This window comes from Callithrix jacchus, chromosome 7 (assembly GCF_049354715.1).
Source record: "Callithrix jacchus isolate 240 chromosome 7, calJac240_pri, whole genome shotgun sequence".
NCBI lineage: Eukaryota > Metazoa > Chordata > Mammalia > Primates > Cebidae > Callithrix > Callithrix jacchus.
In genome coordinates this window covers 127,073,282-127,095,944 of record NC_133508.1, presented here as the reverse complement: position 1 = coordinate 127,095,944, position 22,663 = coordinate 127,073,282, and the positions used below count along the sequence as shown (strand labels likewise).

Below are 22,663 nucleotides of genomic sequence, written 5' to 3'. Positions count from 1 at the left end.
CCATGAAGGAGTCACTAGCGTGAAACTTATGCTTCCATAATAAACAGCTAAGACAATAAAATTTTACCAGAACGACTGAAGCTCTTTTGTGTAGTGTTCTTAGTTATACCTGTTTTTTGTTTGATTTAGCATCAAACGAAAAATAGGTAGAGAATGCAGTCCCCAAATATTGCACTGTTCCAGTCTCCTTTAGGGGAATCTGTATGTGATTTCCAGGAACTTGGTGCAGCAAAACAGCAAGAACCTTCTGTACTGAGAATTTGAAAACTGGGAAACATATACCAAATCGAAACAGAAGGACAGTGACTTCTTACTTCCTTTTCATTGTTCAACTTAATGTAGTCAAGACACTTAACTATTTAACCATCTCTTATCCCAAGAAATGTCTCAGGATCCTCCCTTCCCTGATGTTTCAGCTAAGTGTTTTGCTTTATCGTAGATATGCCAACAAAGAACATTCGTTTTTCTATGACTGGTTCAAATGCTCACTATTTTTTTTAATTATTATTATGACTTTGCACTTCTGGCTTCTGTACCCAGGTCCCACAATGTTTCCAGAAGCAGAAAATGGAAAATACTTTAGGTAAATGTTATGTAAAATATTCTCATGGGTACCTAAAGTCTCTTTCTAATCCATGGGTTGACAGTCTGAGTTTTGCCAACTAACTCACTCTTGATGTTAAGGGATATCAAAACATAGCAAACCGCTTAAAAATTTTAGCTCTTTTTAAGGGAATATGGCTTGTGATATGATTTTTCAGCAACCTGAGTTCCAAGGCTCAAATGCCCTCAGCTTAGATTTTCCTCATCCCGTCAAACACTGCCCTGCAGGTAACTCTATTATTGCTTTGCTTTGCATTTTACTTTAATTTCTTCCTTCCAATGCCCCATGTTTCCTCCTTTAGTTTTTCCCAATATAAGTAACTCATGCTCGGGCTGATGCATTGGGTGTGAGATTTGAGAAAGAAGAATCAATACGAGTCCAAGATTTTGAAGGTGAAAAGCTGAAATAATGGAATTGCCATTTAATAAAGGGAGTGAGAGGCTATAGAAAGAGTAGGTTTAGCGAGCGGGATAAGGAGTTTGGATAGAGACATCTGAAATCTGAGATGTCTACTAGACATCCAAGTAGAAGGGCTCCACAAACAGCTGAATAAGGTAGACTAGAGATAGGAAAGATCTGGGATAGAGACAGAAGTTTGGGAGTCAGTAGGGTTATAAAAAGTGGTAGGATGAGACCACCTACGGAGTATATAGAGAAGGAAAAACTATCTAAGGACTTCCTGCAGAAAGGAGCATTCTGCCACCAGATACTGGCATGAATATTGTTTTCTCACTTCCTTCAGGTCTCTGCACATATATCATTATTGGAGATACCTTTTCTGGTCACCTATTGAAAATATTAATACAATTCACCAGCAGCAAGAGCATGCCATCCCAGCACTGCCTTTTTCATTCCCTAAGTGCTTTCCTCAATAGCATTATCTTTATCAGATGACCTATACAGGTATTATTTATTTATTTCTATATCTATCTGTCCACTGCATCATAAGGTAAGCTCCCTAAGAAATGGGGATTTTGTCTGGTTCACTTCTGTGTCTCACTGCCTAGAATAGTACCTGGCACATAAAAATAACTCAATAAGTAATTGCTGAATCAATGAAATGAGAAATGAGCATCTACTTAATCTGAAATCATCCCAGTTATTAAAAGTTAAAACAGAAATGTTTATGGGAGTACCAAAATTTAGAGTAAGGTGCATTTAGTTTTGGGAAAGAGAACACCAGATTTCTCTTGTACCACTTTGCATTTTCTCATGACACCTGCACTCTGTTTAGGGGTAAAGAGGAAGCAAAGAAGTCATAAGAGGCCACCTAAGAGATCTGCATGGAGCTAGAAAAGGAAGATTCTATCTTATTTAGAGAGTTGGGAGAAGGAACAAAGGAGAGGAGTGGGACAAAAGGTTCCCTGGGCCTCATTTGTTTTGAGCCATGGGCTCCTTTATAGTATTATGAACAGTATCATGTCTTTCCTCTACTCACATTGCCAGCCTCTGTCAACTTCCAGGTACCTACCACGGAATAAGGTAAAGACTGCAAGAAGGGAATATAAGTCTTTATTAAGCAACAGCAGAGTTCAATAGTGATCATTGATCATTTGGGTCAAAATGCAGTCATATATTGATTAACAATGGATATATGTTCTGATAAATGCATCAGCATCACTGGGCAGTTTTGTCATGTGAATGTCATAGAGTGTACTGTTACAAACCTAGACGGTACAGCCTACTACACACTTGGGCTATATGGTTTGGCTCTTGCTTCCTAGGCTATAAATCTGTACAGCATTTTACTGTACTGAATCCTGTAGGTAACTGCAACACAACAGTAAGTATTTGTGTATCTAAATATAGAAAAAGTATTTGTGTATCTAAATATAGAAAAATATTTTATATATAATATAAAAATTTAATATAATATTCAATATATATATTTTTAATCTTTTATACAGTAAGAATGTATGAAAGATTAAAAATAGTACATCTGTATAAAGTACTTACTACGAATGGAGTTTGCAGGACTGGATGTTACTCTGGATGAGTCAGCAAGTGGTGAGTGAATGTGAAGGCCGAGGATGTTACTTTGCACTGCTGTAGACTTTATAAACACAGTACACTTAGACTACACTAAATCCATAAACAAATATTTTTCTTTCTTCAATAATAAACTGGTTACTGCATCTTTTTTACTTCATAAATATTCTTTTTAACTTTTTGACTCATAATAACATTTGGCTTAAAACACAAATACATTTTATAGCTGCACAAAAATATTTTTTATTCCTTATTCTATAAGCTTTTTGTTATTAAATTATTATTTTTTGCTTTTTAAACTTTTAAACTAAAAATGAAGACACCAATATGTATATTGACCTAGGCCTACACAGGATCAAGAACATCAAGGTCACTGTCTTCCTCCTCCACATCGTATCCCACCTGATGGTCTTCAGGAACATCATAATAATACACATGGAACTCTCATCTCCTATGAGAACAATAACTTCCTCTGGAATAGCTCCTACAGGACCCATCTGAGGCTGTTTTACAGTTAACTTTTTAAAAAATATGAGTACAAGACTATACTCTAAAATAATGATAAAAATTATAATACAGTAAATACATAAACCGTTATCGTGGTTGTTTGTCATTATCAAGAATTATATCCTACTTGTAATTGTATATGCTATACTTTTACATAACTGGCAATGCAGCAGGTTTGTGTACAGCAGCATGACCATCACCATGTGAGTGATGTGTTGTGCTACAACATGATGATGACTATGAGGTGATGGGAATTTTTCAGCTTCATTACAATCCTACGGGACCGCCACTGTATGTGCCATCTGTGGCTGACTGAAATGTCAATACATGGTGCATGATTGCACTCAATGGCAAGTGACCAGCAATGCACCAGCACTGTAAAACGGGAGTGTGAGAGCTGTGGGAAGCGATGATGGGCCAGAAGTGGGGCAAGTCAGCAATCATGTTGTTCTTTAAAAAGACAACACAATACTAATTTGTGGTATTCAAGAGTCAGACAGTTAACCTTTTGCTATAGCTAGCATTATTCAGGTCCCTTACTGGAGTTTAGGGCTCTATTTTAAGAGGAATATAGAAGAATATTACATGGACATTTATTTAAGGGCTAAAAATTTTACCTACAAAAATATATTTAGATTCCAACGATTTCTGACCCATCTTAGCTATTGCCCTGATCTGAGCCACCATCATCTCTCAATTAGATTACTAAAATATCTTCCTGACCAGTCTCTCCACTTCTACCAGTGACCCCTATAGAGTCGTCTCAAGTTAGCAACCAGAATGATCCTGGGTTTCTTCTCCACTCAAAATTCTCTAATAATTCTCCATCTTGCTCAGTGAAAAAGCCAAAATCTTTACTAAAGTCCTAAAAGGCCCTCTGTAATCTATCTCCCACCCCACATCAGTCTCATAAGCCCTCTCCTGCACACTCATTTTGCTCCAGCCACACTGGGCCTTTAGTATAAGCTTGTCTAATCTGCAGCCTGTAGACCACATGTGGCCCAGGATGGCTTTGAATATGACCCAACAGAAATTTGTAAGCTTTCCTAAAACATAAGAGATTTTGTGATTTTTTTTTTTTTTTTAGCTCATCAGCTATCGTTAGTGTATTTTATGTGTGGCCCAAGACAATTCTTCTTCCAATGTGGCCCAGGGAGGCCAAAAGATTGGACACCTCTATTGTAGTGGTTTCTTGACACCCCAGGTTCATTCCTGCTTTTGCATGTGCAGCACTTCTGCTTGGAATTCTCATCTTCTTGGTATCTGTAGGGCTCAATCCTTCACCTTCTTTAGGCCTTGCTGAAACTTACCCAATTTCAACCACTTTTTATTATTTCTATCACTACCCCTCTGGTCCAAGCCTTCACCCTCTTGTTTGGATGATACTGCAAAGCCAATTTAATATCTCACCCTATCTTAGGCACACCACTCCCTTTCCTCCTGCCTTGTCTTATTTTTTCTCCATAGCACTTAACACCTTTGAACATACTATGTATATTTTAGCTTATTATGCATTTCCTTTTCTGTCTTCTCCCATTTGAATGCAAGTCTCATGAGGGCAGAAATTTTTGCCCAATTTGAAAAACGTTTTGTCCCTAATGCCCAGAAGAGTACCTGGCCCTTATTTGTCACTCGATAGATATTTGTTAATTAAAAGAGTAAAATAGTAGAAACAGAACCTATAAAGAAACACTAGGGAGACACTGCTTAGCCCAGAGGCTGGTGGCTAAGCTGGTTCTCTTCTTTCTTGTCGGAGGTCTCTGCCGAAAGCATGTTCCACCAGATCATCATTCGGTCCAAGAAGCATCCAAGCTTGATCTCCCTCTTTGTATTTATTAGAGCTGGAGATACTGGAGCAGCCCTCTATTTCTTGTGTCTGGCACTGTTCGATCCAGATGTTAGTTGGGACAGAAAAGCTAACCCAGAGCTCTGGAACAAACTGGGTCTCAATGATCAATACAAGTTCTACTCAGTGAATGTGGATTACTGCAAACTGAAGAAAGTATGTCTAGATTCCTAAGTGAAATGTTTCACTATAAAGCTGCTTTAGAATGAAGGTCTTCCAGAAGCCATCCCCACAATTTTCTACTTAACCAAGAAATATTTCTTCCCTAAATGCATAAAATCATGCTGATAAAATTTTTGGTGATTACACTATTAGTAAATAATGGAAACTTGGGAAAAAAAAGAGAAACACTACATAAATCGAGACAAACAAAGGAATACAAAAGGCTAACAGAGGAGTCCAGAGCGTGGACGTCCATGTTTAGACTGCAGTGCCAAGAACAAAACGCTTCAGCTCTGCACATTACAGGCTTTCAACTGCTGCATGAGAGATTTAGGAAGAAACAACCCATTGTTAAATGACCAAATAAATGGTTGTAGGACAAAATCTGAGGGTTGGTCATGCCAAGGAGATGTGAAAAATAGGACAATGGATCATGTTTTGGTGGTGAGCCTGCTGTCTGGAGTCAGGGTGCTGGATGAGAAAGGTTCTGTTGCTCCACTAGGAGCTTCAGGTGGGTATTTCCCCAGGAGCCAACATTACTTACTGAAACGCAGAAAATGCACATTTCGAAGGGAAAACACATGGACTGGTATCAAATTAATAACTTCTGATTGGAAAACCTACTGACAGAATTTGGCTGAGCTAGTCTCCTGAAATTTATTAGAGGACACCTGGGGGGAAATCAAACCTAGGATAGGAAGGAAGAGAGGCTCGCAACCTTGACTGCACACTGGAATCACCTGGGGAGTTCTGCAAACACTGACGCCTGGGTGCGGTTAAATCAGAACCCCTGGTGGGGGTCTAGGCATGAGGTTTTTGGCTTTTTTTTTTAAGTCATCAAGTGATTCCAACATGTAGCCGAGGTTGAGACCTATTCTCCAGAAACATTTGTTTCTTCTGTTTGTGATAAAAAGTAGAGCTACACACTAAGTGAGGTCTTAGGGAAAAACCAGAGCTTTATCTGGGCCTACCAAAGGCAAGGTTTGCTCACTTAAAATGATTTCAGTACTCTATGAATTTATATCTTAATATCACATCTTTGGTTAATACTTACCTGGACACCACCCCTTCCCAGATCACCATGTCAGGACTGTCAGGCGTCCCCACACAGCCCACCCTCTCTCAGGAAGAGCATGCTGCTTGTACAATATTTGAAGGGGTCTCAGACCATGGCTGCAGTGTCCTATTTTGGAAGCCTGTGGCTGAGTATTTTCATAAGCACTCCAAAATCAACACTTTTATACTTGCTCTGTTCACTCCTTCACTCCCCTGGGTTATTTATATTCTCAACTATTTCCACTCCCACACTGTAAATTCTGTAAGGGCAGAGACCAGGTTGCTCATTTTGGCATGCCCAGCCCCTGACCTAGTTGACTGAGGAGTAACAGTTTTGCATGACACAGAGCTCCACATGTACATAGCTCCACATGTACAGCAATAATTTACCCCTCAGAACAGTTTCTCAATGTAGATGATGCTTTGAACATTAAAACTGTAGTTCTGATGGGGTCCATGTTTATGTGTTTTATTTTAGAATAATAGTTCGTTACCATTTTATTGACAGTTTTATTACCAGCAACAGTTAATTACTGTTACTATAAAATGAACTTTTCTTTATGTATAAAGGAAAACCCCACCTCCATCATAACATGACCTAAGGTTTACTATGTACCTAGAAGTGTCAAGCACATCATACATATTTCATTACTTAACCCCCAAATATCTCTGGGCCCGAGGTACTATACGCCTACTGTTACTGAAGAAATGGAGGCTTAGGTAGGTCAATATCCTGCCTGGGGTTATACAGCATTAAGGAGAGGGTCCCTGTGTATAACCCAGGTAATCTGTTTTTAGAACAGGTTAATCTAAGTCACTAAACCTAACATTCCATAGACAACAGAACAAAGCAGAATTGAAAATGGAGTTGAATTCCTTCTTGAATGAATTTAGGAATTAGTTAATAAGAAAGGGTATTTGCCTTTACAGAAGTGTTTCATAAACACTGGGATAGCAGGGCTTGGTGACACAGTCTAGCTACTTGGGAGGCTAAAGTGGGAGGAGTGCTTGAGCACCGGAGTTTTAGACCAGCCTGGGAAACATAGTAAGACTTCATCACAGACAGACAGAGACACACACACACACACACACACACACACGAGAAGATACTACCTAAAATTTCCTATTAACTCACATTATAATATCAGAGACACTTTTCAATGTATATCATACTTAGAGTGTAATATATACATACTCAGATACATTTTCTTCTTTTAAATTTGTTTGCTTTTCTACTAGATGTGGCTAATTCTTTGGCTATAAATTTTTTTAGCTCTTTACCCTTTTGGTCAGGCACTTATAACTTTAAAGAATTTAAAGAGTGGAATCTACATTTCACCCAACAGCTAAATAAGAGTATAGGTAGTCCATTTCCCTGTGAGAAATATGCCCATTTTCAGCATATGGTACATACATATTTTCAAGAAACATTTTATACTTTATCACTCAAAATGAAAAATAATGATACACAAGTTAAATTTTATATCAATTGTTTAGTTTTGGAAAGATAATGAGGATTTCCTTTATCCTGTTCATAGGTGATTCTGATATAAAAACAGAAATGACACTTAGGTATAATCTTCCTTAAAATGAGGACATAGCTGCTTATTTTTAAAAGGTGGTGTTCCACCACCTTCCCCACTTCCGCTACATAAAATGCCTTAGCGTATGAGACGTTGAGATATGAATAATTACTATTTTAAAATCTGACTGAGCCTCAGAATTTTTAAAGCCCTTTTCAGATTACATTCTAAAAACATATTTTCAAACAGGCTTCATTCCAGGTTTCCAAGCAAACACACCCTAATTGGTTAATTAATATTTCAGACCCTTAGACTGTTTTCAAATGCTATATTTAACACTGCTAATGATGATCACCCAAATAATTTTGATTCAGTTTGAATACGTCAACAGGAAGAGGTCTGGCAGAAATATAAAAGTTCTACGCAAAGTCATTCTGAGACTCAAACAACTCTAATACCAGAAACGCTAGTTAAACCAAACAGTAGTGTGGCCAAAGAACATCAAGGAAAACTGCTGTTTTCAAAATTTGTGGTTTCCTTATAAAAGGAACTTATTCTGCTCTTGGATGTGGCACAAGGGGGCTTTTTGAAAGCATAGTATATTTCAATTAAAAAAAATCTTAGTCCAGCTGAGTTAATGTAAAGTTGCATACAGTCAGTCATACACTCACATTCCTGAGATCCTCTGGAAGCGAATCTGCTGCTTGACATTAGTAACACATCTTATCGACTATATTTTTGTCTATAAAATACTCTAATACATACACAACCCCAGGTCGGGTTTAAAATGTTTTCCCCTTCTATTGAAGAATAGGTGTCCTGAAGACTTTTTCAGAAATTTTTAGTAATTTTTCATCATATTAAGTATCTACTAAAACACAATGGCCACTACACTCCCTGGACCCACTACCACGTTAGGAAAACCATTCATAAAGACAGGATATGCTCCTGTTTAGGCTACCAACAATACAGTAATAGCATTTTAATACAAAATTTACAGGTAGTTTGTACAAATTCTCTTCCTATGAATTGATTACAGGTTTGTACATTTACGGTGATATGGAGTCCTTAGTCCACGGCAATACATGTCAACAGTAAAACAAACAAAAAATACTCCTGTTATTACCTAGATGTATATAATAATACCTCACTGAAAATCTACACCCTCAGAACTCTAAGCTTAGTCATAAGTGGCCACATTAATCTAAAAAATAAAAATAAAAATCAGCCATCTCTACTCACCATTTTGTATAATATAATGAAATAGTTACAATGTAAGTTTCGTAGCCAGAAAGACCTAAGTTTGAAATCTAGCTCTACGGCTACTAGCTAGTGGCCTTGGGCAGGTTATTTAACCTCTTTGAATCATGCGCACTTGGAAAAGTACCTGGCAGTAAATGTGAAAACTGTCAATTACATTTTTTAAAAATATACATTTTATTGCATTTTAGGTTTGGGGGTACATGTGAAGAACATGAAAGATTGTTGCATAGGTACATACATTGCAATGTGGTTTGCTGCCTTCCTCCCCATCACCTATATCTGGCATTTCTCCCCATGTTATCCCTCCTCAACTCCCCACCCCATGCTGTCCTTCCCCTAGCTCCCCACTACAGACCCCAGTGTGTGATGCTCCCCTCCCTGTGTCCATGTGTTCTCATTGTTCAACACCTGCCTATGAGTGAGAACATGTGGTGTTTGATTTTCTGTTCTTGTGTCAGTTTGCTGAGAATGATGGTTTCCAGGTTCATCCATGTCCCTACAAAGGACATGAACTCATCATTTTTAAGAAAATATTTTCTGACTTCTTGCTTTGTATTATTTAATCAACTTTGAATTAAAAAAAGAAAATTAGCGAGGCTTCTCTCTTGGGAATATTCTGGATTCTGAAAAATCCAATTTACCATATGTTCCACTATATCTGGTGTTCATGGAAAGTGCCTAAAAGTACTCCCAAATTGTCACGTCCTCTGAAAATATTTGCTATTTTTTCCACTGCCTCAAGACAGGCCAATTTCTCCCAGTCAATTATCTCTAACTACATGTGTTACCTATATTTGTTGCATGGATATAAAGAAACAAAACTCTGTGAAAGGAATTACATGCCTGGGAACCCAGAGGTCCCAAATGTGCAATTCTACTAGATTCCCCACTGACAATGTGACTCTGAGCTTATCCAGCACCTAGCATCTCTGGAGCATGACCCAACTTTTTAAGAAAGCCTTGGTAACAAAGACTAATAATGATAAAGTTAATGAACAGATGCTTAAGAGCAAGGGCCCATCCCCATCTCACACCTGACAGGCAGTTAGATCTGATGATATGGAAATTGTATGGAAGGGCTGTTCCTCTGACCACTGCCATCAGGAACACAGTTGCCTTTACAGGGTCTACAGGATGGTCGGCAGCTGAGGCTGAGGAAACAAGCTGCAATCTATGGGATCAACATATCCCCTCAAGGGAGAGTTCACAGAATGTGAGTCATATGCTCTTCAGGACATGTCACTGAAAGAGCCCTTATGTTGAATCTTTGATGTAAGCTACTACTATATCCTTGTGCTCTTTGTGCCTCTAGCTGTAAGATGGCAGCATCACAGTGAGACACAGCTGCTTGCTTTCCAGTATTCAGCCTCTCCTTTTTACAAAATAATAAAGTAAATGTTCCAGCACCTTTGAAGGCAGGTATGACTGTGGGACTTAGTCCTAGCCAATGGCATATAAACAGAAAAGATGCATTCAACTTGGAGTTGTATCCTTAAAGGAGCCCTCCACATACCCTCCTCCCCACCTCTGAGATGGGATGCAGGGTTAGTAATAATTAATCATCTTCAACAGATGAGTAAGGGATACATGTTAGCAAGGGTAGAATACCAAGACATAAGGAGGCCAAGTCCTCAACATCACAGATCCACATGACTATGTTAAAACTATTATGAGAGAAAGAAAGAATGTCCTTTCTTCAAGTCACCATTGTGTGTGTGTGGGGGTGTGTGTGTGGAGAGGAGATGGAGAATCTCTCTGAAAGCATTTGAAGTCTTCACCTAACTCTTAGTCACACAGGCAGGGCTTTCCCACTGGAGTAGGTGAATGATGTCACATGGAGGAAGGGGAGAATATTTTCCTGGTACACTGACTTTACTCAAAAATTTCAGATTAAAAAAAATGCTGGCCAGGCTGATGCCTCATGCCTGTAATCCTAGCATTTTGGGAGGTCAAGGTGGGAGGATGGCTTGAGCTCAGGAGTTTGAGACCCATCTGGGCAACACACTGAGACCTTGTCTCTACAGAAAATAAAAAAATTAGCCAGGTGTGGTGGTATGTGCCTGTAGTCCCAGCTACTTGTGGTGCTGAGGCAGATTGCTTGAGCCCAGGGGTTTGAGGCTGCAGTGAGCTGTGATCATGCCACTGCACTCCAGCCTTTAGCCAGGGCAACAGAGCAAGACCTTCTCTCAAAAAAAAAAAAAAGAAAAAGAAAATGCTACATTGAAACAAACAAGGATACAGAATCAAAGGCAAAATTCATGTGCTTTTTAAAAGTTAAAATATAAGATATTAAACAAAATTTTTGGTCCTTCAAGCAGAGTACTTTAAACTCTACTGCCGGATTCCTGAAATATGCACAAAATCCGTTTCCTGCCGGTAAAGGCACTGATGGAAAGCAGGAGGAGCATCAGTTGTGGAAAGAACATTAAAAGTCCAATGCTCTAGAACCAACTCAACTTTTGACTATAATATATTAGGCAAGTCTTACTACCCTAGTGCCTTTCAGCACTGTGACACCTGTAGGTGTCCAATCAGTACACTTACACACACACACACACACACACACACACACCTTTAGATTGCATGGGGGACAAAGATGACTTAGATGTGCTCTTAGATTGGAAGGCAATGAGATACTAGGAGTTGTAACCCTATCCAGTTAAGTATGCCTTATCTAAAATGCTTGGAATGAGATTTTTTGAATTTTTTTAAATTTTGGAATATCTGCATTATTATACTTACTGATTGAGCATCCCAAATCTGAAAATCTAAAACCCAAAATGTTCTAATGAACAATGCCTTCAAACAGCATATTGGCACTCAAAAAGTTTCGGATTGTGAGGCTTTTCAGATTTTAGATTTTTGAATTTTGAATGCTCAATCTGTAGCAATGACATCCTAGTGGAAGTTATACAACAAAAAGGCTGCTTATGACCTCATAACCCTATTGTGAAGCCCTTCGGTGGACAAGTTCTACAATTCACAAAGAACTCCCAGCCAGCTTTCTATGCTTCACTATTAAATATGATGGCATGGTTTGAATGCTTGTGTCCTATAAAACTCATGCTGAAATTTAATTGCCATCATAACAGTATTAAGAGGTGAGATCTTAATTAGGGCTCATCATAACAGTATTAAGAGGTGAGTATTAGGGCTCTGCCCTCATACATGGATTAATGTTATCTTGGGAGTGGATCTGCCCCCTCTGGCTCCTGCTCTCTCTAGCCCTCTCTTTGCCATTCCACCACGTGATGCCTTCTGCCATGTGATAATGCTGCAAGAAGGCCCTCGCCACATGCCTGCACCTTGATATTGGAGTCCCAGCCTTCAGAACTGTGAGCCCAAAAACTTATTTTCATTATAAATTACCCAGTTTTGATACTCTGTGATAGCAGCACAAAACAGACTAAGACATATGAAGACACAGTTATAGATCATCAGTCACTTGAGGAATGCCTCCAACTGAAAGATAAAATAAGACAAATACACAAAGGAACAAATAAAAGATACATTAAAACCAAAAGTAGAGCAGAGAGCAGGAGTTCACATTTAAAAACTTCCTAATTGGCCGGGCGTGGTGGCTCAAGCCTGTAATCCCAGCACTTTGGGAGGCTGAGGCGGGCGGATCATGAGGTCAAGAAATCGAGACCATCCTGGCCAACATGGTGAAACCCAGTCTCTGCTAAAAATACAAAAATTAGCTGTGCGTGATGACCTGTGCCTGTAGTCCCAGCTACTCGGGAGGCTGAGGCAGGAGAATTGCTTGAACACAGGAGGTGGAGGTTGCAGTGAGCCAAGATTGTGCCAATGCACTCCAGCCTAGCGCCTGGCCACAGAGTGAGACTCTGTCTCAAAAAAAAAAAAAAAAACTTCCTAACTATAATTAATATTCTCAGAGAGCTAGCAGGAGACATTGTATTTATAAAATAAACACACCAGAAAAAAACTTGGAAATTAAAAATGAGATTAAAAAATCGACATAAGGTTAGATGAAAATGTTGATGAAATTCATTTTAAAGTAGAAAAACAACAAATATAATATGCAGACTCCAGATTCAATATGTGAATAGCAGAAATTAACTAAAGAGTGAAAGAAGAAAATGAACGCAGAGATTATCAAGAAAAGAGCACAATAAAAAGCACAAATTGTAGGACATGATACTTCATATTAAAAAGGCTGACTAGCTGGGCATGATGGCTCATGCCTGTAACCCCAGATACTCAAGAAGCTGAGGAAGGAGGATTACTTGGGCCTAGGAGTTCAAATACAGTCTGGGCAACATAGCAAGACTCTGTCTCAAAAAAAAAACCAAAAAACAAAAAACGCTTACTAAATGCTAGCACACCATGAATTTTAAAAGACTTCTACTATCGTGAACATTGGGGATGAGAAGATCCTAAGAGCTTGGAGGAGGCAGTGAATAGAGGGTAAAAGGGTACATACAAAGAAACAATCAGGTCAGTATTACACTTTTCACCGACAATATTGTATGCTAGAAAATAGTGGTGAAAGGCCTCCAAACTTTCAGTGAAAGTGGTTGTCAATGTAGAGTTCCGGTCCCAATCAAACTCACTTTCAAATTTAAGAGTAGAATAGTGTATTTCAGACCCAGAAGGACACGGAAAATTTACTTTTATGTATTCTTTTCTTAAAAAGTATTGAGGAATATAACAGCAGTAAGATGTCCATCCCCTGAATTGCAACTTAAATATACAGTTGCTGACTTGACTTTTCCAACTGGGTGTTTCATAGCCGTTTCTTTCTTTATATAAATTTAAAGGGTACAAGTGCAATTTTGCTACACGGCTATATTGCGCAGTGGTTAAGTCTGGGATTTTAGTGTAACCATCACCTGAATAATGTACATGGTACTTATTAAGTAATTTCTCATCCCTTACCAGCCTCCCCACTTCTACCCTTCCAAGTCTCAAGTGTCTATTATTCCACACTCTATGTCCATGTGTTTACATTATTTACATTATTCATCCTACTTCTCAGTGAAAACATGTAGTTTTGTCTGTTTCTGAGTTGTTTCACTTAAGAAAACAGCCTCCAGTTCTATCCATGTTGCTGCAAAAGACGTGATTTCATCCTTTTCTGTGGCTGAATAATATTCCATTGTGTATATATACCAGTTTTCTTTATCCAGTCATCCATTGATGGACACTTAGATTGATTCCATATATTTGCTGTTGTGAATGGCACTGCTATAAACATATGAGTGCAGGTAGCTTTTTGATAGAATGATTTCTTTTCCTTTGGGTAAATATCCATTAATGATACTGCTGGATTGAAATTAACAAGTCCAAAACAATTCTTCATTTCACCTCAAATCTGCTATTTCCACAACCTTGCATGTTTCAGTAAATAGTAAATCCACCTTTGCAATTCCTCTGTTCAAAACCTTGGAGTCAATTTTTAATTTTTTTCTCTTACATTCAGGTCTATTCTGTCAGCAAAGACTGTAGGCTCAATATTTAAAATCTATCTAGAATCTAACTAGTTCTCCCTACCTCTCCTGCTATAACTCAAGGCATCAGCATGTCTCATTTGGTTTGTTACAATAGGTTCCTTCTTTGTCTCTCACAGTGAGTCTACTTTTTACCACTGTTTCTCAAAGTGTGCCTTCTTGGGGAATCAGTGAAGTCAGACTATTTTCACAAGAAAATATTTAAACATTATTAGCCTTTTAAACTCATTTTCTTGTGAGTGCACAGTGAAGATTTCTAGAGGCTACATGATATATGACAGTGAACAGATTGAATGCTAGACATTAAAGACATCAGCAAAAACTTTAAAACTGACATCTTTTTGTTCTTTTGTTTTGGAAAACATAGTTATTTCAAAAAATAAGTGACTTGTGTTAACATGCATTGGCATTATTGTTGTTATTTTAAAATAAATAAATATTTATCAGATTTACATGTCTGAGCTCTTTGGGGTTTTCAATAATTTCTTGAGTACAAACACCCTGAGCCCAAAGGTGGGCTAAGGATTGCTCTTTACCACGGCCAGAGTGATCCTTTGAAAACTCAAGTCAGATTAAGAAGCCTCTAAGGTTCCTCATCTCATTCAGAGTACAGGTGGACAAGACACTCATGAGCCTACAGCACCCCCTCTTAATGACCACTCTCCCCATTGCTCAGAGCTCTGCACTCACACTGGCCTTCTTGCTGTTCCACCATCATGCCAGGGGGACATGTTTATATTTGCTGTCCCCTATTCTCAGACCTCTCCTCCACAAATACGGGTGTCTCCCCACCTCCTCCAGATATTTGCCTTATGAGCTGTATTTTTAATTGTGTCCCTTTCCAGATGTTTATACAGTTGCAACAATTTCCCTGTTCTCCTGTGATACTGCAACCCCGTAACTTGCCACTTGTATATTTGTTTACCCTATCCTTCTGTTATAGATTAAGTCCTCAGGGACAGTGGCTTTCTTTTTAATCCCCTAGAAAGGCAGTGGATCTGGTGATCTGTAGCCAGTGTGGTCCTCTTTGATTTTTCCTTTGATCCAATGCTAAGAGTCTCGTACCTAGTATGGTCTTAAATGATAACACAAGGCTGATCATAAGGGGTTATCTGACTAAACCTTCAGGCAAGACCACACTAAATCCATGGCAGGCAGCCCAAATTCTGATCTATTTTTAAGATATCCTAGAGACCCAGCCACTGTGAAAATTTGTGAAAAGGTTGTTTATTTGAAGCTTGAAAATTATTCTTCTTAACTACCAAAATCTTTGTGCAGCTGGTTAAACTTTTATCTCTTTTCAGAAGAGATATAAGACTGCTCTCCAGATTCCACTAGAGACCCTTTCACACCCCTGAAAGTAATTACTAACTTTTTGCTGGACCCCATGTTAGCAGCAATATCTCAGTTCCTTTCATCTTTCCCACATAGATTCTGTTTTCAATGCTCTAACCCCCTCTCTGATGGTCTTCTGATTCTTTTTCCAGTGTTTTATCTTCATATTTCATTGTGTGTCTAACTTCCAAGGTATGAGTTAGTGTGGCATCAAAAGATTCCTACAGTTTACTTTTCTTTTACTGTACCCCAGCACTCCAGTGTATGCTTTCAAAAATATGCTACATTGCCTTGAAAATAAAATCATCCCAAACCTGTTTGTGTGATATTACTTACAACTTCCTCTCAGAAAGAAATGAGTATTCCTGATAAAATGCTACAGTCATTGATTCTCATGAACTTTAATGACACTAGGACTTATTTTGGGAAATTAGATTCCACCCATGTAGTTGACCAGCTGTCAACCAAGAATTTACTGACCTTTAACCACACATTGTGTCCTTTGATGTCAAATCTAGTGATTTTTCTAACCATTCTCTTTTGCTACAAAATGTCCCTATCAAAAGCAAATCTCTGAATTAGCCTAGTAACAAACTCTTCCCTTACAGCAAGTTTGTTGTAAAGCTTTAAAGCACACTAACAAGTAAACTGTCCATCTTTTTTAAAATGCAAGGATCCAGAGCCTTTTTCCTATCAAAGGAGGGAAAGCAAATGCCTAGAGTTTGTAAGTCATATGTGGTCTATGTTGTATATTGTTTTTTTAAAACTTTAAACAATCCTTTAAAAATGGAAAAGCCAATCTCAGTGAGTGGGCCATACCAAACAGGATGCACTGACCCAAACTGCATGGGCCGCGGCTTGCCAATTCCTGCTGCAATGGTTCTTAGAACTCCCTTGGAGACTTGCTCACCTCAAGAGAAACAGAGTTGTTCTCAGCTTCTGGATCAAGGTACTTCATGGCATATATGCTATTGTAACCCACTGTGTTACTCTTCTTAATCGCTGGATTTTTTTGATTTTTAATTTTTGGAGATGGAGTCTTGCTCTGTCGCCAGGCTGAAGTACATTCATGCCATCTCGGCTTACTGTAACCTCTGCCTCCCGGGTAAAAGGATTCTCCTGCCTCAGCCTCCCAAGGAGCTGGGACTACAGGTGCATGACATCTGGCTAACTTTTTATATTTTAGTAGAGATGGGATTTCACCATGTTGGCCAGGATAGTCTCAATCTCCAGCCTCGTGATCCACCTGCCCCGGCCTCCCAAAGTGCTGGCATTACAGGTGTGAGCCACTGTGCCTGGCCTTTTTTTTTTTTTTTTCTTCTTCCTGCTGAATTATGGCAATTTGAGCATTTGAATGTCAATGTCTAATGACCATCTGAAAGGACTCCCATTCTACAGGGCTTAAAATGACTTGCCATCTAGGTTGAGAGCTTGGAGAGCTGTTTGAGGCCCAAGAAGTAGTTGAACTCGGGGTTGGAGTTAAAACAGGACTCTTCCCCTAGGGTGAAATCAGAGCAGTATTTCACATTGGAGGGATGTAAGTATACAAGTGTAGAACCCAAAACTTCTGTTCCTAGAACCCATGTTCTAAGTTTGAGGATTTCCATGGCCAGTGTTTTGTATTTGACACATTCCATGGTTTAATGCTTATTATATTACTAAGAAACAACTAAAGCCCTTAAAAAGAACATTTAGGATGAGCAGGTATACATTGTTTCAGAAAGTATCCAAAACTTGGAAATAAGGCAAAGATAGAGCAATATATCCTTTCAAATGTAATACTGAATAATTATTTAATTGGCCCACTCATGGATTACTTGGGGAAATATACTTTTTTTTTTGCTTGCTAATTTCCACTGATTGAATTCCAGACTTGTAGAGTTTTGGTCAGTAGAAAACTCAAAACATTACAGGTTTTATTTCCCTGAAGGACATTACCTAGTTTTATATCTAGTAATGTTATTCTTACATTCCTTTCAAAAATAATTCCTTGCATACTCTGCACCAGTTTTGCCATCCTGCTGGCTCCCTCATTTATGAGTTAAATAAATCTTTGACATGTTCAGTCTATATTTATTTAAGAATCATGTTTAACTTTTTGAAAATTATCCTATGATAACTTTCATAGAAATCTTAAGTTATTCTGTTTTGCCTGCAGTGGGTTTGTGTATATATTTGTATCAGCATTTACATTTGTCAAACAGTTAAAACTGTATCCTACAGGAATAGGTTCAGAGGTTTCCTGTACATTTGCCTGTGTCTGTAAACAGTTATTTATAGTGTTCTGTATTTTTGGTCAGTGAGTCCTTTCAGTATATAGGACTCAACTACTAGAATGAGAGCTTCTCACTTGCTTAGAATGCCTCTAAGAATGAAGGTTAAGGGGTCACAGAAGTTTGTCCTGTGTTTTGGAGAACACCTCATTAAACAAACGAATTCACTTTGAAACAAAGAGAGAAGGGGAAATCTGCCTGGGTGATTTCACAAGAGTGTGATGAGAAAGAGATAAAGGAAATTTCTGCCAAGTCTAGGTGACAGTGAATTAAAAGAATATCTCTAAACAGATGAAAACAGATAAAATCTACAACCTGTCAAGACAGTTCCTCCACCACCACCCTTGGCAAAAGAGTAGTGTCTGAAAGAATGTTTCAAGGAAAGGTGTTTTATTTTTCAAAAGTTATTTACCTCCTTCCAGAGAGAAATTAACATGACTATGAAGTCTTTCAAATAGATGGAGTTCATATTTTCTAAACAGAAGCTAATAGCAGTTATTCACATCTAGAATAATAAAATCTTAAATCTCTTTTCCTGGACACACAACAAAAAGAGGGGGGAAATGCACAGAAGGAATATTTGGAGTTAATGGACAGTTTACAGGTCACTAAGGATAAGGAACAAAAAAAAATGCAAATAGCCACCCTGTCAGCTTTCAGCAGCTCTTTCCATATTTAACTAGAACTTTTAATCCAAAATGTAAAGATATTTACTAGTGCTTTAATAGTACTTTGTGAACAACTATGAATTAATTATATAAAATTTGAAGTTGATATTCCAGTAATGATTAATGCTTACACAAATTAGTTTGTTAAACGTCATTAAAAAGTTAAATGCCTTAACACTGATTTTATTCTAGTTAGGGATAGGATGCAAAAATTATACCTCATTTACATCACAATGTCAAACACAGAGTTATCATATTATCCATAAATTCTACTCCTAGGGAAATATCCAAAGGAAGTGAAAACGAGTACTCAAATACCTATACATGAATGTTCATAAAAGAATGATTTACAAACGATAAAGGTAAAAACAACCAAAATGCCCATTAACTGATGGATGGACAAATAAAATGTGGTATGTTGACACTATGAAATATTATTTGACAATGAAAAGAAATGGGATACTGATATATGCTACAACATGGATGAACCTTAAATATATGATAAGTGAAAGAAGCTAGTCCCAAAAAACAGTTTTTTGTTTGTTTTTTTGCTGTTAATAGTAATTTTCTTTTATTATTATACTTTAAGTTCTGGGGTACACGTGCAGAACACGCAGGTTTGTTATGTAGGTATACATGTGCCATGGTTTGCTGCATCCATCACCCTGTCTTCCATATTAGGTATTTCTCCTAATGCTATTCCTCCCCTAGCCCCCTACCCCCTCACAGGCCCCAGTGTATGATGTTCTCCTCCCTGTGTCCATGTGTTCTCATCATTCAACACCCACTTATGAGTGAGAATATTCGGTGTTTGTTTTTCTGTTCTTATGTCAGTTTGCTGCAAATAATGGTTTCCAGCTTTATTCATGTCTCCGCAAAGGACATGAACTCATCCTTTTTTATGGCTACATGGTGTATATATGCCCCATTTTATTTATCCAGTCTATCACTGATGGGCATTTGGGTTGGTTCCAAGTCTTTGCTATTGTGAATGGTGCTGCAAGAAACATACAAAACTATGTATTTTTGATACCACTTATATGAGCTGTCCAGAATAGGCAAATCTGTTGTGACAAAAATAGGGTAATGGCTGTCTAGAGGTTGGGAGAAGTAGAGGATGGGAAGCAGGGTAAGAGCTAATGCGTAAATGTTTCTTTTTGAGGTGATAAAAATGTTTTAAAATTAGATTATGGTGATAGTTACACAATTCTATAATTATATTAAAAGCTATTGAATTGCATACTGTAAATAAATATATAATATGTGTATTATATCTCAATAAAGCTGTTAAAAATGTATTTTAGTTTGCACAATTTACTCATGTATTTTGGTTTGCCCTATCTGTTCTCTGATAGAATGTGTATTGAACTGGAAGATACTAACTTCCTTATATTTGTCTCATAGGTCAGATGGTTGGTTATTAATCACATTAAAAATGTAGGACTGTAAGATGTACTCAACAACATTGAATTATAACTAGTGTTTGTTCTTTAATGGTTGTAAATTTTAGGCAATGTTGCAGTAATGTTAAATCATGGGATGTTGTACTTCTTATAGGTTTTGAATATGAACAGTAATGGTATTATTTGAAATGGTAATTTGAATTGTAATTTCAGATAATTTTTAAGATGGGAGCTCATATTAAAATTAGAAATTTAATGAATAATCTTTGGCAAAATACTTATACAATAGTTTTAACCTATGTATCAGATTTATTAACATATTTTGCTCTTTATAACATTCAAATAAGACTATAATCTTATAACATACTTTATAAAATTAATTTTATTTATTTTTGAGACAGGGTCTTGCTCTGTCACTCAGGTTGGAGTGCAGTGTTGCAAACACAGTTCACTGCAGCGTCAGTCTCCTGGGCTCGAACCATCCTCCTGCCTCAGCCTCCAGAGTAGTTGGAACCGCAGGCATGCACTACCATGCCCGGCTAATTATTTTTTAATTTTTGTAGCGATCAGGTTTCACCATGTTGCCCAGGCTGGTGTTGAACTCCTGGGCTTCAGTGATCCTGCCACTTTAGTAATTTTACTTTAAAAACTAAAGTTTAACAATAAAAATGGTCACATGCCATTGTTTGGCCTGTGTGATCTGTATGAAAAATAACACATATTAAGATAAAATTATGTTTTAAAGTAGCTAAGTAGGATAGATAATGGTAACTCAAAAACAAAAATTATTTTTGAGATGATCTCCTCTGAAAATAAATCTGTAAAGTTATTTACTTACTGTATATTGTACCCAGAGAGGAAAAGTTATATATGTTTTTCTCACCCAACCCAAATGTGTTCTTTCGGAAGGGGCAAGTAGATTTCATGCTTTTGTGCTGCTTTTTAGTATTTCAAAACTATGAATACTGAAAATAAACAAGAATAATAAGGAATGCTGGCCTCTAGAGAAATTAAAATTGTAACATTTCTTATGTACTTTCTGATATAGTTATTAGTTAATAATCTAGACAATACTATGACCTTTCCTTATCCCTGGGTATCTGTATTCTTAACTGACAACATTTTAAAATGTTGCCTTCCTTTAAGATTATGTTCCTAATTTGGAGCTATATAAAAGAAAGCAGATGATTTTATATCCCAATTCATATTTGATACATAATAGACAGCATCCAGGTAGCACCAAAGATTTGCTCTGTCTCCTATAATTCAGGATATGGCACTTAAAAGAAAGAGAGGCTAGAAATAACTAGTTATTATTGATTTATTCCTTAATTCCTTAATTAGGTCAACAGTAGGCAGCCCTGTTTACTGCACTCACATTATGGGGAAAGCTGTCAGGTAAAAATAAATTAGCAGATAAAATATTACTAATGTTATTATGTTATTAAATACTCTTACAGAGTGAGTAAAATCATATTCATGTTCACATACAAGGGTTGACTGACATGGTGATTGTCAACAGATTTACTGGTACGATTTTTTGGTAAATTTTAAATATCTGCATGTTAATTAGAAGTTAGTGTGGCAAACTTACTATTTTTAGTTGTTACTTTGTAGATTCCTTAGAATATGGAATCCCAATTTCTAACCACATAGCTTATAAAGAAAGACAGTTTTACTTCTTTTTTTTTTTTTTTTTGAGACGGAGTTTCGCTCTTGTTACCCAGGCTGGAGTGCAATGGCACGATCGCGGCTCACTGCAACCTCCGCCTCCTGGGTTCAGGCAATTCTCCTGCCTCAGCCTCCCGAGTAGCTGGGATTACAGGCACGCGCCACCATGCCCAGCTAATTTTTTGTATTTTTAGTAGAGACGGGGTTTCACCATGTTGACCTGGATGGTCTCAATCTCTTGACCTTGTGATCCACCCGCCTCGGCCTCCCAAAATGCTGGGATTACAGGCGTGAGCCACCGCGCCCGGCCCTACTTCTTTTTTTTTAATCTTTAATTTTTTCATCCTTATTGCACTGGCCAGCCTCCTATATAATGCTAAATGGAAGTGGTGAGAACAGATATCATTGTTTAGTTCTGATCTCAAGGGGAAGGCATTCAACACTTTACCATTAAGTATGATGTTAGCTATAGGTTATTTTTAAATAAAATATGCTTATGATATTTATGGAAAATCTTTGAGAATTAAATTAATAGATGTTGAAAATATTGGATGCTACTGAGATAATAAAGGAGAAATATCATATGTCCATATAATATGATGAATTAGAGTGAATGTTAAAACAACCTTGCATTCTTGGGCTTAAATCCGCTTTGTATGAATTTACTTTATGGGAAGTTAAAATTTCTGTCAGGCTTTGTAACTGTGCTTTTCAATAATTTTTTCCCATTTCATTTAAGTTGTCAAATGTACTGGCATATAGTTTTCATAATATTTCCTTGCTATCCTTTTAATGTCAGAGGGTCTGCAGTGATATCCTTTTTTCATTCCTGATATTGGTAATTTGGGCTATCCATCTCCCACTCTCCATCACCTCTTTAATGTTTTTGCTG

At 37.6% G+C, this 22,663-nt stretch overlaps 1 protein-coding gene and 1 pseudogene across 2 annotated transcripts in view; one reads left to right on the top strand and one right to left on the bottom strand.

Annotated features, from left to right (window-relative positions):
* The window catches only part of LRRC8C (leucine rich repeat containing 8 VRAC subunit C), a 149,725-nt gene that overhangs the window by 63,104 nt on the left and 63,958 nt on the right, over window positions 1–22,663 (bottom strand). The gene's annotated exons all lie outside the window — the stretch shown is intronic.
* Window positions 4,872–5,120, top strand: LOC144577204 (cytochrome c oxidase subunit NDUFA4 pseudogene; annotated as a pseudogene).